Below are 14,105 nucleotides of genomic sequence, written 5' to 3' on the forward strand. Positions count from 1 at the left end.
ACAAACTCACATTAGTAAGACATGCAACCTGCTGCGCAGGTGTTTTTCCGAAAATCTAAGGTTACTTGTTAGCACAGAGTCCTAGAGAAAACTGGCCGGCGAACAAGTGCTGATATTAAATACATGAAAACAGAACCGTCTTATCTGAAGAAAATGATAAAATCCCAGATGTCTGGGGGGACAGAATCAGACCATTATAGTTGGGATGATATTTGAGGAGATTTATGGCAACTTAGATAAATCTTTCTCTCCTCTGTTTATGGACATTTCTGCAGATCTTAAAGTGTACTTTTCCCTGCACAAAGTGGAAGCAGACATTTTGTGGGCCGAACCAAGATTCATGAAAATACAGCCAATGAATTTGCTGAGAACTAGTGATGTCACTGTGATGTCACTGGATCCTAGTGAATTGATAGGCTGCATTTCAAGAACATTGGTTCAGTTCTACAGAATGGATTCCTCAACTATGTCTTGTCGATGGTGACCTCTGTCATGGGCACTGTTGGTTACTATGGGCACCCTCCTTTTAAGGTATATAATCATATGGGTGCCCACCTCTATTTTTACACAATAAAACAGATACCTAATTGTGCTGGGTTATAATACGGGTACTGCTCGTATAATGGGTGGGGTACGGAATAATGATTGTGATTATTCCGACAAGACTTACCCCGACGTCTTCACACTGAACGGCTCCTTCCCAACCAGGCTCCAGGACGACTGATGTGACAGCCGACTGCAAGGCATCGCGACGAATGAAGAAGCCGGCGAGACTTGATGATGTCACTGGCGACCGCAATGCTGTTATCGGTGCTGTTAAGGGGGCAATGTAAGTATGCGGGCATGGACAATGTACAGCGTTTTGCAAAGTACATTGTCCATGCCCGCATACTTACATTAGGTTGTCACATCAGTCGTCCTGGAGCCTGGTCGGGAAGGAGCCGATTGGTTTGAAGACGTCGGGGTAAGTCTTGTCGGGGTAGTCAACATCAATATGCTGACTACCACCGCATATAATATGGGCATCAACCTCTTTCCAGGATATATGGGCAAATGTATATGAGATTAAAGCTGTATTACCACCTAATTGTTAATTGTTATTCACCTGCCAATTCCCCTCCCTCGCGACTACAGCTTCTGATTGGCTCTTCTGCTCTATATTGCAGAAACAGAGGAACCCTGGGAAAAAACGTCAGCATGGGGCAACTCTTGGGGTAATGCAGTTTTATAGACATTAATGTGATAAAGTGCTGACGGATGAACAGTTAGCACTAAGGCCCATTTGGTTTTAATCATGTGACTCTGAACAATGTCCTTGGTTAGATAAAATTATGTTTTGCTTTTAAATAGCAAGGTTAGTTTAAGCAATGTGGAGTTAAAAAACACTGCTTTAAAAAACCAACGCTAACATGGTTCCAGCCGGATGCAAAGGCTCCATGTGCCTGAAAGCAAACTCTATATACAATATTGAATTGTTTGGATTGAAACATCTAGGGCTAGATTTACTAAGCTGCGAGTTTGAAATAGTGGAGATGTTGCCTATAGCAACCAATCAGATTCTAGCTTTCATTTATTTAGTACCGTCTACAAAATGACAGCTAGAATCTGATTGGTTGCTATAGGCAACATCCCCACTTTTTCAAACCCGCAGCTTAGTAAATCTAGCCCCTAATGTCAATATATTGTATAGTTCTGCCTTGGGTACTGGAAGATTTCCAAAAAATCTGCACAAACAGCTAATTATACAGCATATACTATTTTGTGTGATGTACTTTTGTTAAGTAACACTAGCGCTTCAGGTGTGATTTAGTCATCGGCCGGGTAAGATCACCAAATTTCTTTGTCTCTTTGTCTGCTGTTTACATGTGAAAACAAATTTAGACAATAAAAAAAAATATATGCTACCGCTTGCTCATCAACCATCTAAAGACACAGGAAACCATTGCGAAAACAAAAATGTACTGAACAAAACTTGAATCTAAAAAAAAAATAAAAATCTAAAAAACAGGAGTTGAAAAACTTCTCAGATGTAGGTGCCATAAAACAGATTAAGGGCGTTGTAGACGCCACCCCCAGTAGAAGTCAGGTGGGGCTCCCTACCCTGTAATAGACATCGGTCACCACGTTTGGAAGAATGGGGAAGAACACAGGAGGACTTGAGTCAGAGACGTGGTCTTAATTCAAAGCTGTGATGGAGTAGCTTTGGGTGGAACACACTAATGACGATGGGTTGTCCTAAAATTGACAACCCCATGAAAGAGTATTCACTTCTTGTTATATCGAGCATTTTCAAGCAATTTATTATTATTAAAAATTGTGTTTGGGACATTAAGTTCTCATGACCAGAACAAGGTAGCTGCAACAGGTTGTAACTGATCACAGGGAATAAAGTCACATTTTCGTTATCAACATGTCAACTCTTGTTGTCCACTTACATGTGTATCGTTTTCAGCTGCGTATATGAAAACACCCATGTAATCAAATGTAAGATTGCTGCCTCTCCAGAAGAGGTTAGTGAACCAACATGCACTGTTCCCTCCATACTGTATACAGATATATCTTAGATGTGCTGTGCCTACAGCTTTATAAGAGGTCCACATTAAAAGCTCAATTAGGCTTTAATCAAGAGAGCCGCCACATGCATTAAATGGTAAAACACAAGTCTGCCAGAAGCCACATTCATGATGAAAGGAAGAGGAGACATGGGAAGAGATAATGACATTAATGTTCTGAATCTCTGTCTCCTATTTTAAGTTGATCCGGCAATTAACCATCATTTATCAACTGAATACATTGTAGCTAAGTTACAAACCACCTTCCAAATCTGAAAAGAACGTTTCTTTAACATTAGTATTCTTCCAGAGATTTTGTTATCTTGATAATAAATATACTCTGTCTTAAAACAAACAGCAGAACTACTGGAACAAAGAATGGGGGTATAATTATTAAAACTTTTTAAAAATAAAATGATATATCTACTTTTTATCTAGTACAGTCTAGAAAATGATAGCTAGAATCTGATTGGTTGCTATGGGCAACACCTCCACTTTTCCTTTTTAAATGCTTTAGTAAATCTACCTCTAGGTGTCATTTATGGGTACAAAACAGCCATGGAGCAGGGTAATATCGGATTTGGTCCACCGAGCATGTGCACCTAAATTTCCGCCAAAGTGCACAGGTTTACATAGCAAGATATTTGCGGAGTAGCAGAAGTTTGCCCAGGCTGAAAGACGGAGTTGGGCACAGTGAGGACATTTTTTTGCTAAGTACATAGTAGGTGAGCAGTGCAATAAAAAGATTACATTTTGCCCAGGTCCATTAGTAAAACGAGAGAAAGGGCACATTTTAGATGTGTCCCTTGCTGAACGGAGGGGAGAATGGTAATTATCGCTCTGCAAAAGAACTTGGATTTTGCATAAGCTGCTCACAGCTTGCGGTCTTCCGGTCTGTTACACTTTTAACTGGTGTCAATGTTAGGCATCAATGTAATATAAAACTTCACACATACAAAAGTGACACATACATAAAAACATACCTAATGTGCCCTCTTATGATTAACTTATGCCATAGTTTGGTAGAAAGAAAATTATTTTTTTATAATTCAATTAAAGCGGAAGGGGGTTGGATTTTTACACAATGTTTACAGTGCGCTTCTTCAGAATTATCCACCTCTCCCTACACTTATTACGCATGTGCTTTGCGGAGATGACTATCAATGGCAGACACTGGGCATGCACTTTGATGCGCTAGGCAGGCGATAGGTAAGAAGCACTGGTGCAAAACCAAAAGCGTTTAAATTACCTCTATTGGTTTTATACCTACCCAATGTGAGTTCTGCTTTTCAACCAAAAGATGGAAGGTGGCTGTAGGCATCAAAAGGGATTAGTCTCCCCTTTAGATAAATGAACAGCTTGTGCACATAGGCTTCCAAACAAAATGCAATACAGAACCTTTATGCAAAAAAAAATAGGGACTAATTTAAGGAAAATAAATGTACATTGGGTAGACAACAATGCCCACATGCAATAAACTGGCAAAGGTGCACATAAAGGGCCTGATTCGTCTTCGTCTTCAGAAGTAAGTCCCTTTGCGTGCCATATCTTGCATGAAATTTCAAAAACAGACTTTATGCCAATGAACGCAATTTCCTTTTCTGAATGCAACTTGAAGGGCGGAATGGGGGAGGAAAGGGTCAGATGAACGTAGGCAATGTACAGTAAGGGTGTGCCAACCTAGATGCGGCTGATTCACGGTCTCTGTATCTCTTAGGTACGTGTTTTTAAGCTGTATCATTTGCACCAGCACAGGGCAGGTGTAAGTGCCGACTGATAATGACGACTGTCACAGCATAGTCTTTGTATTAAAACTAAACGTATGCGTGCAACTAGTTAGCACAGACCATGTCCATGCAAGTAAGAAAGACTATAAAAATGGATTGTACACACAGTATGCACTAAGAACCTGAGTTGTTTTTTAAGCACACTTATACATTTTCTTTTTAGCATGCGTTCTGATGGGAGTTGATATTGGACATATGCATGTGCGTATCCTGCAGTCTGTTCTGTCTATTAACATACGACAAGTATTGTTTAGGCAAAGCATACGTATACAAATGGAAACGTATCTTGAGATCCCCTTGGATTTGAATACAAGGGTACATACGCTCAAGTTCCGTGCTCGTTTTAAAAACGCAACTTGCATCAGACGATGAACCAGGCCCACATCGTATATCTTTTAATAAACAGTCACTGTTATCCGCAATATTATATGTATTCTGTACAGACCATCTCTTTCTATGCATTATAACAATGTTAATGAAAATGTCAGATGCAGTTATGAAGCAAGTTAAAAAGAAAAAAGAATGTCTGTTGCTCCTGGGTGTGAAAACCCCAATGTCGAATGTTGTTTAATCTACCTGTGCCAATAACACCGGGAGCTTCCCGCAGTGCAATGTGTAGATGATGTTTTTGGCATAGAATAGAGAGTGTGTGTGTCTACTACTTAATAAGTTGCGTGGTTCATTGTCGAGTAATATGTCTATATCCCAGGATAATATAAAGGAAATTAAAAGACAATAGGCATAAGAATGATTCTGCAGACAGTGGGGATCATTTAGCATTAAAATATAAAGCGAAAAAAGTACACAACATGCATAGTTTAACCTGTATTTTCCTGCTGTGTGAGATGGGATTGCAACCACTTTGGCTGTCAATACATGTCATTGAAATTGCAAGATTCCACCAACCCAGGACCGGGAACAGGAATGTAGCCTTTTTTTTTTTTTTTTTACCGAAAAAGCTCTGTGGCCCCTTGCAAATGATGGCCACAGCTCCACGTTTGTCCAGTCAGACAACTCAGTGGTCATTTAAATATTAGACTTGCAAAGTTGCCATTTCTGCACTGTGCTGAGTCAATGTCTATAATGCTCCTACAACAGAAATTCACCATCTCAGTAAAAATGAGCAAGACTCTACCTAGTTTATATGATGGCTCTAGTATGTCTGCTTGCAGGTGATCCAAATGAGAATTAATCACATTGTCTTCCCTCCCCCTATTTCTCAAAAGTTTATAAAGAATCTTACCCCCTCAACTAGGTAGTCTTTTTTTGCCAGACAGCTCTTCTGAAAAATGTATTACTTGGTGACCCAGTGGATTCAATCTCTGCTATATGGCAGAGATTATGGATGGCTTGTAAGCTGAATGTTACCAGAGGTAGCAGCAGTTAGAGGGTTAATCTGTCATTGGAAATGGTATAAAAGTCTCCTCCTTGTTCACAAACTAAACTGCAGCCACCAGTGTTTCTGATTCTGATTTTTTTTTCTCCATCTCAATAGATTTACAAGATACTTCACATCCCAATTGTATGATGTCACCAAAAGGTTCCTTTGCTTACTATTGGAGGGATGCACTTTTAGTTTACCAGCCTACCTTTTGTTCTGTCTACCTCATCACCTGTATTCACAAGAGTACTAATCATACTGATTTTGGGGAAAAGAAAGAAGATATACAAACAACCCATTACCTAGATGACATCCTTCTGATGGCAAGAAAGTCAATAATTTACTAAAAACAATGTCTTCCTTTGGGCCTTTTTCCATACAAAAATGAATCAAGTAACTTTTCCAGAGAACAAAATACTGAAGATCTAACTTAAGGTCAAGAAAGTATTGCCCTCCACTATAGTACAGTATAGATAAACATTTTGCCGGTCTTCTGGAAATCTGTCTGCTATCACCAACATGCTCAGATTGGCAAAGTGGCAATTCAGAGGACCTCACAGACATTTCGTAAACCATTTGAACCAACTACCAAACAACTGGGATCAGTCCATCACAGTGTCAACCATTCTGAGAGAGCACATACTGAAAACCAGCTCTACAGTTGCAGGACCTCATTTGATAACCATAACTACAGATTTGAGAGTAACACTAGCGTCTCAAAATGGCCAGGTTTACTGGAGTCTTCTATCAATATATCCTGTAACAAAAAGTGAACAAAAATGCAACCCTACATTTCACACCTCAGGTGCAGGACACACTCATGAAAATTCAGGCAAAACATCAAATAGCCACATGTTATATCAGAAAGCAGTGAGGTACGAACAACCTGGAGCTTCTCTAATAGGTTAACTTAATCCAATCTTCACATTCTAAAACCAGTATTCATTTCCAGAGCCAAGTGACAGACTTTGGGCAGACATGATTGGCAGTTGAACCAGAGAATTTTCAATCAACTGATTAGCAGGCAGGCTGTTTAGAGGTGGTTTGTGTCAACTCCAGACAAAGCTAACCAGATTTTTGGGTTTTTTTGCCGGAAGAATGAGTCATTTCACCTGTCATAGATTTTCCCCAAGTCCCACTTCGCCTCACAGCAGTCAGAAAAATAATTTAAGATCAGGCAGAGGTTATGTTGTCTGTCCATTGGGCTGGCATGCCTTGATTTACCATGATCAACCAGATCATCTTGAGTCTTAGAATCTGTCCTGATCTCCTAAAACAGGGTCCAGTATGACAACACAATCCTAAGCAGTTGGAACTGATTGCTTGGTGACTGAGTGGAGAACTTTTTTCTCTCAATCATCATCCAAACATTATTAAAACCAAGAAATATATCAATATCCTCCACTTACAATTGTTTATGGAAAAGATTATGAGCAGTAAAAAAAGTTTTTTTGATTTCTTCTTACTGTAGCCACCATCCTACAACCTCCACTCCGCTTCCGTTATCACTTGGGAGTACCACAAGGCTCAGTCCTAGGTCCTTTGCTATTCTCTATCTAAACCACTTCTCTAGAAAAACAAATAGGCTCCTTTGGAATTCAGTATCATCTCTATGCGTATGATACACAAATTAATCTATCCTCTCCTGATATCTCACCATCTGTGTTGTCTCGCGTTACTGACTGTCTTTCTGCCATTTCATCTTGGATGTCCTCTCACCAACTCAAACTCAAGCTTTCAAAAACAGAATTAATAATATTCCCACCCAACAATAGACATTACTGCCTGACATCTCTATTTCTGTTGACAAAATGACCATAAATCCCACCCCGCAAGCTTGCTGCCTAGGTGTAATATTCTTTGTTCCTCACATAAACTCTAAATTTATATCATGCTGCATACATCTAAAAAACATTTCCAGAATACGTACATATCTCACACAAGACACTGCAAAAACTTTAATTCATTCACTCATTATCTCCTGCATCGACTATTGTAATTCCCTTCTTACGGGTATTCCCAAAATCAGACTCGAGCCCCTACAATCTATTTTGCACGCAGCGGCTGGATTGATTTTCCATGCAAATCGTTTTACATCTGCTGAGTCACTCTGTCAGTCTCTAGATCGGTTGCCTGTTTTTCAATGAATGCAATATAAAATTCTTCTACCAACATACAAGGCCATCAACAAAACTGCACCCACATACATCTCCTCACTTGTCTCAAAATATCTCCTAACTCGACACCTCCGTTCTCTCTTCCACTCCCATCACTTCCTCCCATTCTCGGTTACAGAACTTTTTTTGGGCTGCACCCACTTTTTGGAAATCACTTCCTCACATCACAAGACTTTCCTCTAGTCTTCAAACCTTCAAGCGTTCTCTGAAAACTCACCTTTTCAGACAAGCTTATAGTATTTCTCTACCACCCTCTTAAACTCCCTAGGTTACCCTATTACCAGCCTCTACACAGCTAACACAAGACAACAACCCTCTGACCAACATATTAGTGTGACTGAGCAAACAGGCCACTAAATACTTTGCAACCTTTGCATTATAGCTGGACAAATATTCACTATGATGTAGCACTTACCCTTGTGTATCAAACCATTGTCCCATAGATTGTAAGCTTGCGAACAGGGCCTTTATCATCATCATTTATTTAAATAGCGCCACTAATTCCGCAGCACTGTACAGAGAACTCATTCACATCAGTCCCTGCCCCACTGGAGCTTACAGTCTAATGTCTTAATATAGACACACACTCAGACACAGACATACAGGGGAACAGACAGACAGAGACTAGGGTCAATTTTAATAGCAGCCAATTAACCTACCAGTATGTTTTTGGAGTGTGGGAGGAAACCGGAGCACCCAGAGAAAACCCACGCAAACATGGGGAACATGGGGAGAACATACAAACTCCTCACAGATAAGGCCATGGTCGGGAATTGAACTCATGACCCCAATGTGTCCTCATGTGTCACAGACACACAGACTAGGGTCAATTTGTTAGCAGCCAATTAACCTGTCCCATAGACTGTAAGCTTGCGAACAGGGCCTTCATCATCATCATTTATTTATATAGCGCCACTTATTCCGCAGCGCTGTACAGAGAACTCACATCAGTCCCTGTCCCACTGGAGCTTACAGTCTAATGCCCTAATATAGGCACACACTCAGACACAGACATACAGGGGAACAGACAGACAGAGACTAGGGTCAATTTTGATAGCAGCCAATTAACCTACCAGTATGTTTTTATGAGTGTGGGAGGAAACCGGAGCACCCAGAGGAAACCCACGCGAGCACAGGGTAAAAATACAAACTACACACAGAAAAGGTCATGGTTGGGAATTAAACTCATGACCCCAGTGCTGTGAGGCAGAAGTGCTAACCACTAGGCCACTGGGCCGTCTTACTAGAGATGCTCGGGCTCGGGTTTCTGAAAACCGAACCCATCCGAACTTAGGGGATCCGAGTAGGCTCACGAGTCGGCTTGGTACTTCGCGCATCCTCGGATCTGAATCTAGGCAAAACTACATTGTTGCGTTGTCGGATCTCGTGGGTTTTGGATTCCACAAGTAGCTCCCTCCCCAGGAGATCCAGCGCCATTGCTCACACAGGGGTAGCAGTGTTCTTCAAATATAAAACCAAAAGGTGGAGCGCTCTAACAAAAGCAGCCTCGGAAGTGTAAATTGGATGTCACCAAATCATCACATATAGCACATAAAATATTGGTAGACACTTCATATAACAATTGTGTATTCTGCATTGTCACAATTGTTTCACCTTATCCGTATATTTATATGATCATATTGATGACATTAGTGGACATTCATGAATTTACCATCATTGTATTTAGCACTAGCACCTATATGAAGTGTCTACCAATAGTTTATGTAGCAGTGATCTTGTCACTCTCCAGTCTCCAGTGACATTGCTCAGTGCCATTGCTCACACAGAAACAGGGGTAGCAGTGTTCTTGTCACTCTCCATTCTCCAGTGACATTGCTCAGTGCCATTGCTCACACAGAAACAGGGGTAGCAGTGTTCTTGTCACTCTCCAGTCTCCAGTGTCATTGCTTACACAGAAATAGGAGGTAGCAGTGTTCTTGTCACTTGACAAAAACTGACTGGAAATGAGTGGAATTTATTGTTATTGAGGTTAATAATAATGTAGGAACAAAAAAGAGCCAAATTATGTGATTATAGCAAAAAAAAAAGAAGGGATTTTAGAGGAAAAAATAGGGATCCAAACAAAAACCAGGACCATAACACGCGAGGGTGGTTTTGCCAAAACCAAAACACAAAGTTAATCCAGATCCAAAACCAAAACACGGGGGTCAGTGAACATCTCTACTTCTTACCTCTATGTATGTATGTATTACCCTGTATTGTTTTATTACTGTTTGTTCCGAATTGTAAAGTGATACGGAATCTGCTGGAGCTATATAAATAAATGTTGATGATGATAATAGAGCTAAGACTATCCTATTAGCAGAAGCGTCGTGCAGTAACGGGTGGCTTATCATAGATTTGCAAATATGTGTAACAGAGAATTCTGCATTTTTAAGTACAAGTAGTACAACACAGTGGTGTTGCTGGAGGATTTTTCTTTGTATTTTCTCCATTCTGGATAATCTCACCCTTATAAGCACCCTCTATGAATCTATAAATTAATTGAGCAATTTCCATTTCTGTATACCTTAAACACGACAAGATGTCTGCAGGTATACATTACCAGAACCAAAAAAATCTGAAATTTCATTTATAGTCTTCAATAAGGTCAGAAGTCTCAATCAAAACAGTAACCAGCTGGATTTTAAAGGCCATTGCAAGACTCAAGGCAAACTAGTCCCCAGGGTCTAATGGTACATTCCAGTGGTTGAAAAACAAGTTTGTGGGCTAGGAAGATGACAGTCTGTGCAGATCGAGTATGCAGAGCAGTAACATGGGTCCCAATGCTGATTAGGGTCGCCAGGAAAATTGTCATATTTACCAAAATTTTAATTTTCAAATTCAGTATTTTCCCACTATAATTCTCTAAGATTAGGGGCCTGATTCATTAAAGATCTTAACTTAAGAAACTTTTTAGTTCAGTCTCCTGGACAAAACCATATTACAATGCAAGGGGTGCAAATTAGTATTCTGTTTTGCACATGAGTTAAATACTGACTGTTTTCTTCATATAGCACACAAATATCAACTTTAAATTTCAGTGTACAAATAAGCTATCAAGTATTTGTGTGTTACATGAAAAAACAGTCAGTATTTAACTCATGTGCAAAACAGAATACTAATTTTCACCCCTTGCATTGTAATATGGTTTTGTCCAGGAGACTGAAATAAGAAGTTTCTTAAGTAAAGATCCTTAATGAATCAGGCCCTAGGTTCTTAAAAGCTGACCTAGCTGTGGGGTAAGGAATCTTTTTAAGCTTCAGGACGGGGAGGGTTTTTTGTCTGGATGTAAGACATGTAACCTAACATAATTAATGCTGAATCGGATCGCTTTGAGTCATGGTCTGATGGCAAAGGATATGCGTGACATCATTAGGGGTGGGATATGACATAATTGGAGGCATAAGCAGGTCCAGAAGTGCAGGTAAAGAGGTGAAAGTCACAACTCCCTATTTTATTTACTTCTTAACATTTATTTATTTATTTAGATCTTACCCTATTATATAAGGCTTTGCGGAGAATATTTAGTCATTCACACCACTCCCTGCCCATGTGGAGGTTACAATCTATATTCTTTACTATACAAACACATACTACGTTTTTTTTTTTCAATTAATGTACCAGTATGTTTTCGGTGTGCAAGAGGAAACCAGAGCACCTGGAGAAAATATAGAAAAAAAAATAATAAATTTCACACAAATAGCGCCCTGGTCATAATAAAATACATGGCCTGTTCCTATGTTTGCTCCCAGGCTGCTCAGAAGGATAAAAGAAAACCATGTCTGGCATCTTCCATCCCCTGTGTTAAGCACAATTATGGAAAAAAAAAAATTAAAACATGAAAGAATAACTGATATCACGGACTATATAAGTAATATACTGTACGCTACTGTATTTGTTGAAGCAGAGCTAAAGGTCACAAGTGTAAATGACATTAAAATGGAAACTGACCATAAGTGTACAACAACTGCCTATGAGTACAAGCTTTTTTTTAATGAAACTTTAAATATTTTTTACAAGGACATAATATGTGATCCTTGAGCAGATAATTGCCTCCATATTATACATTCCAATAAACTGTGGATTGGTGATTTGTAACATTTCTTTCCATCCAGTCTATGCGATATACTCTATTTATGTTTTTTCGACATAAATCACTGTGACAGGCTATAAGAAAAATGTTCATTGCCTTGTATTTATTCTAACTGCTAGGAATGAATTATGACCCTGGACTACCATGGCAACCACAGTAACATGACACATAATGAAATGAGCATAAAGGCTTTTGAACACCCCCTCTGCCATCACAAGACATGCCAAGCCTGTTTCTGTGTAGCAGACTAACTGTGTCTGTCTTTTTGTTTGTCAACCAAAGAGCTTTTGAAAAGGAGATAATGATTTGTAGGAAAAAGAGTACTTGACTTGCTATTTAAAGGAAAAAGTCTTGCCACTATGTTCTTGCATATTTTGGGGCAAATGTATGATTGTGAATAGATATGTAATCATGTTTTAATATAACATTATAATTGGATGTTTTAATACAGCCCTTTTATTAGCAAGTTCCAAAATGCTATATGGTATAAAACAATTACCTGCTCTGGTGTTAAACATTGTTCCTTGTTTTCATCAGATGTCTTCCATCCCCTCCTCCTGCTCCTCGTTCCCTTACTAGCTCAGTAAATGTCAAAGTTCTGGGGGTCTCACTCTAGGCAAAGGTTGGATAGATGATCAATGTACAGCATGAGGTCTTGTCGTGACGATGTGACTCCGGCAGAGACGGGATCATCTGCATAAACAAAATGGGTTTCTAGATAAATATTTTAGGTATTATTTGCCAACGTTTCTAAAAAAACAAAAAAAACCAAACAGGACTTAAAGAAAAATGTAGTATAATCCTCTGGCTGGTCCAAGGCCTACATTAAATCTCCGTATTCATTTATTTCAATAAAATAGCAGTGACCTCTCCGTTTTCTATTGGGTTATTATTATTATTATTACCATTTATTTATATAGCGCCTCTAATTCCGCAGCGCTGTACAGAGAACTCACTCACATCAGTCCCTGCCCCATTGGGGCTTACAGTCTAAATTTCCTAATATAGACACACACACACACACACACACAGACTAGGGTCAATTTGTTAGCAGCCAATTAACCTGTCCCATAGATTGTAAACTTGCGAACAGGGCCTTCATCATCATCATTTATTTATATAGCGCCAATAATTCCGCAGCGCTGTACAGAGAACTCATTCACATCAGTCCCTGCCCCACTGGAGCTTACAGTCTAATGTCTTAATATAGACACACACTCAGACACAGACAGACAGGGGAACAGACAGACAGAGACTAGGGTCAATTTTGATAGCAGCCAATTAACCTACCAGTATGTTTTTGGAGTGTGGGAGGAAACCGGAGCACCCAGAGGAAACCCACGCAAACATGGGGAGAACATACAAACTCCTCACAGATAAGGCCATGGTCGGGAATTGAACTCATGACCCCAATGTGTCCCCATGTGTCCTGATTTTTGGCAATTTTTTAAAAATGTAAATGCTTATTTTAACAGAATTTAAAGTATGTCATTTAGCATGTACCTAGATTAATAAACGTTTGTATTGGATATTAGATCTGCTTTTCAGACCTTAACGTATGTAACGGATGGTTTTCATAAACTGTCTAATCCTCCTGCTCCCGGTGATCACACAAAGTTCCATTTTAGATTTTGGCTGATCAAACATTTTGGCTGCCAATCCTGTAAATAAACGCAAACATTTATGGAATTCCCTGTCTCACCTCATCACACTGATCCTGAACTTTGCACCTTCAAACATTTCCCAATTCTTTAGAGCTACGGGAGAACTCATTCTGTGCTGATGATTGCAAAGGAAAGTGGTTTTATATATCTTATTTTGCTGTGAAAAATGGCAACAACCGTATACAAACTTTTCTCTTATCATTGCAAATCCAAGGGGCAGCAAACTATGTTGCATTAGATTAGGAACAGAGATTCACACTACAGTACAGTGTTTTCAGACGATTATCGGGCCAATCAGACGATAAAAGACTGGTTGGCCTGATATCACAGTAGTGTGTACCCTGTAACGATGAACAATTATCGCTCCAAACCCAACTGTATCAGTTTTTTAAACTGAACTAAAAATCTCATTTAACCATACTTGCCAACCTTTGACAAGTGAATTCTG

General features: G+C 39.5%; 1 protein-coding gene across 2 annotated transcripts in view; it reads right to left on the bottom strand.

Moving 5' to 3' along the window:
* Nucleotides 1-14,105, bottom strand: part of ERC2 (ELKS/RAB6-interacting/CAST family member 2) — an 804,554-nt gene that overhangs the window by 109,109 nt on the left and 681,340 nt on the right. For both annotated transcript variants that reach the window (XM_075183253.1, XM_075183252.1), the window contains one exon: nt 12,493-12,686. The gene's annotated coding sequence lies outside the window, so the exon portion shown is untranslated. The remainder of the gene's footprint in view (nt 1-12,492; nt 12,687-14,105) is intronic.

Source organism: Mixophyes fleayi, chromosome 8, assembly GCF_038048845.1.
Source record: "Mixophyes fleayi isolate aMixFle1 chromosome 8, aMixFle1.hap1, whole genome shotgun sequence".
NCBI classification, from domain to species: domain Eukaryota; kingdom Metazoa; phylum Chordata; class Amphibia; order Anura; family Limnodynastidae; genus Mixophyes; species Mixophyes fleayi.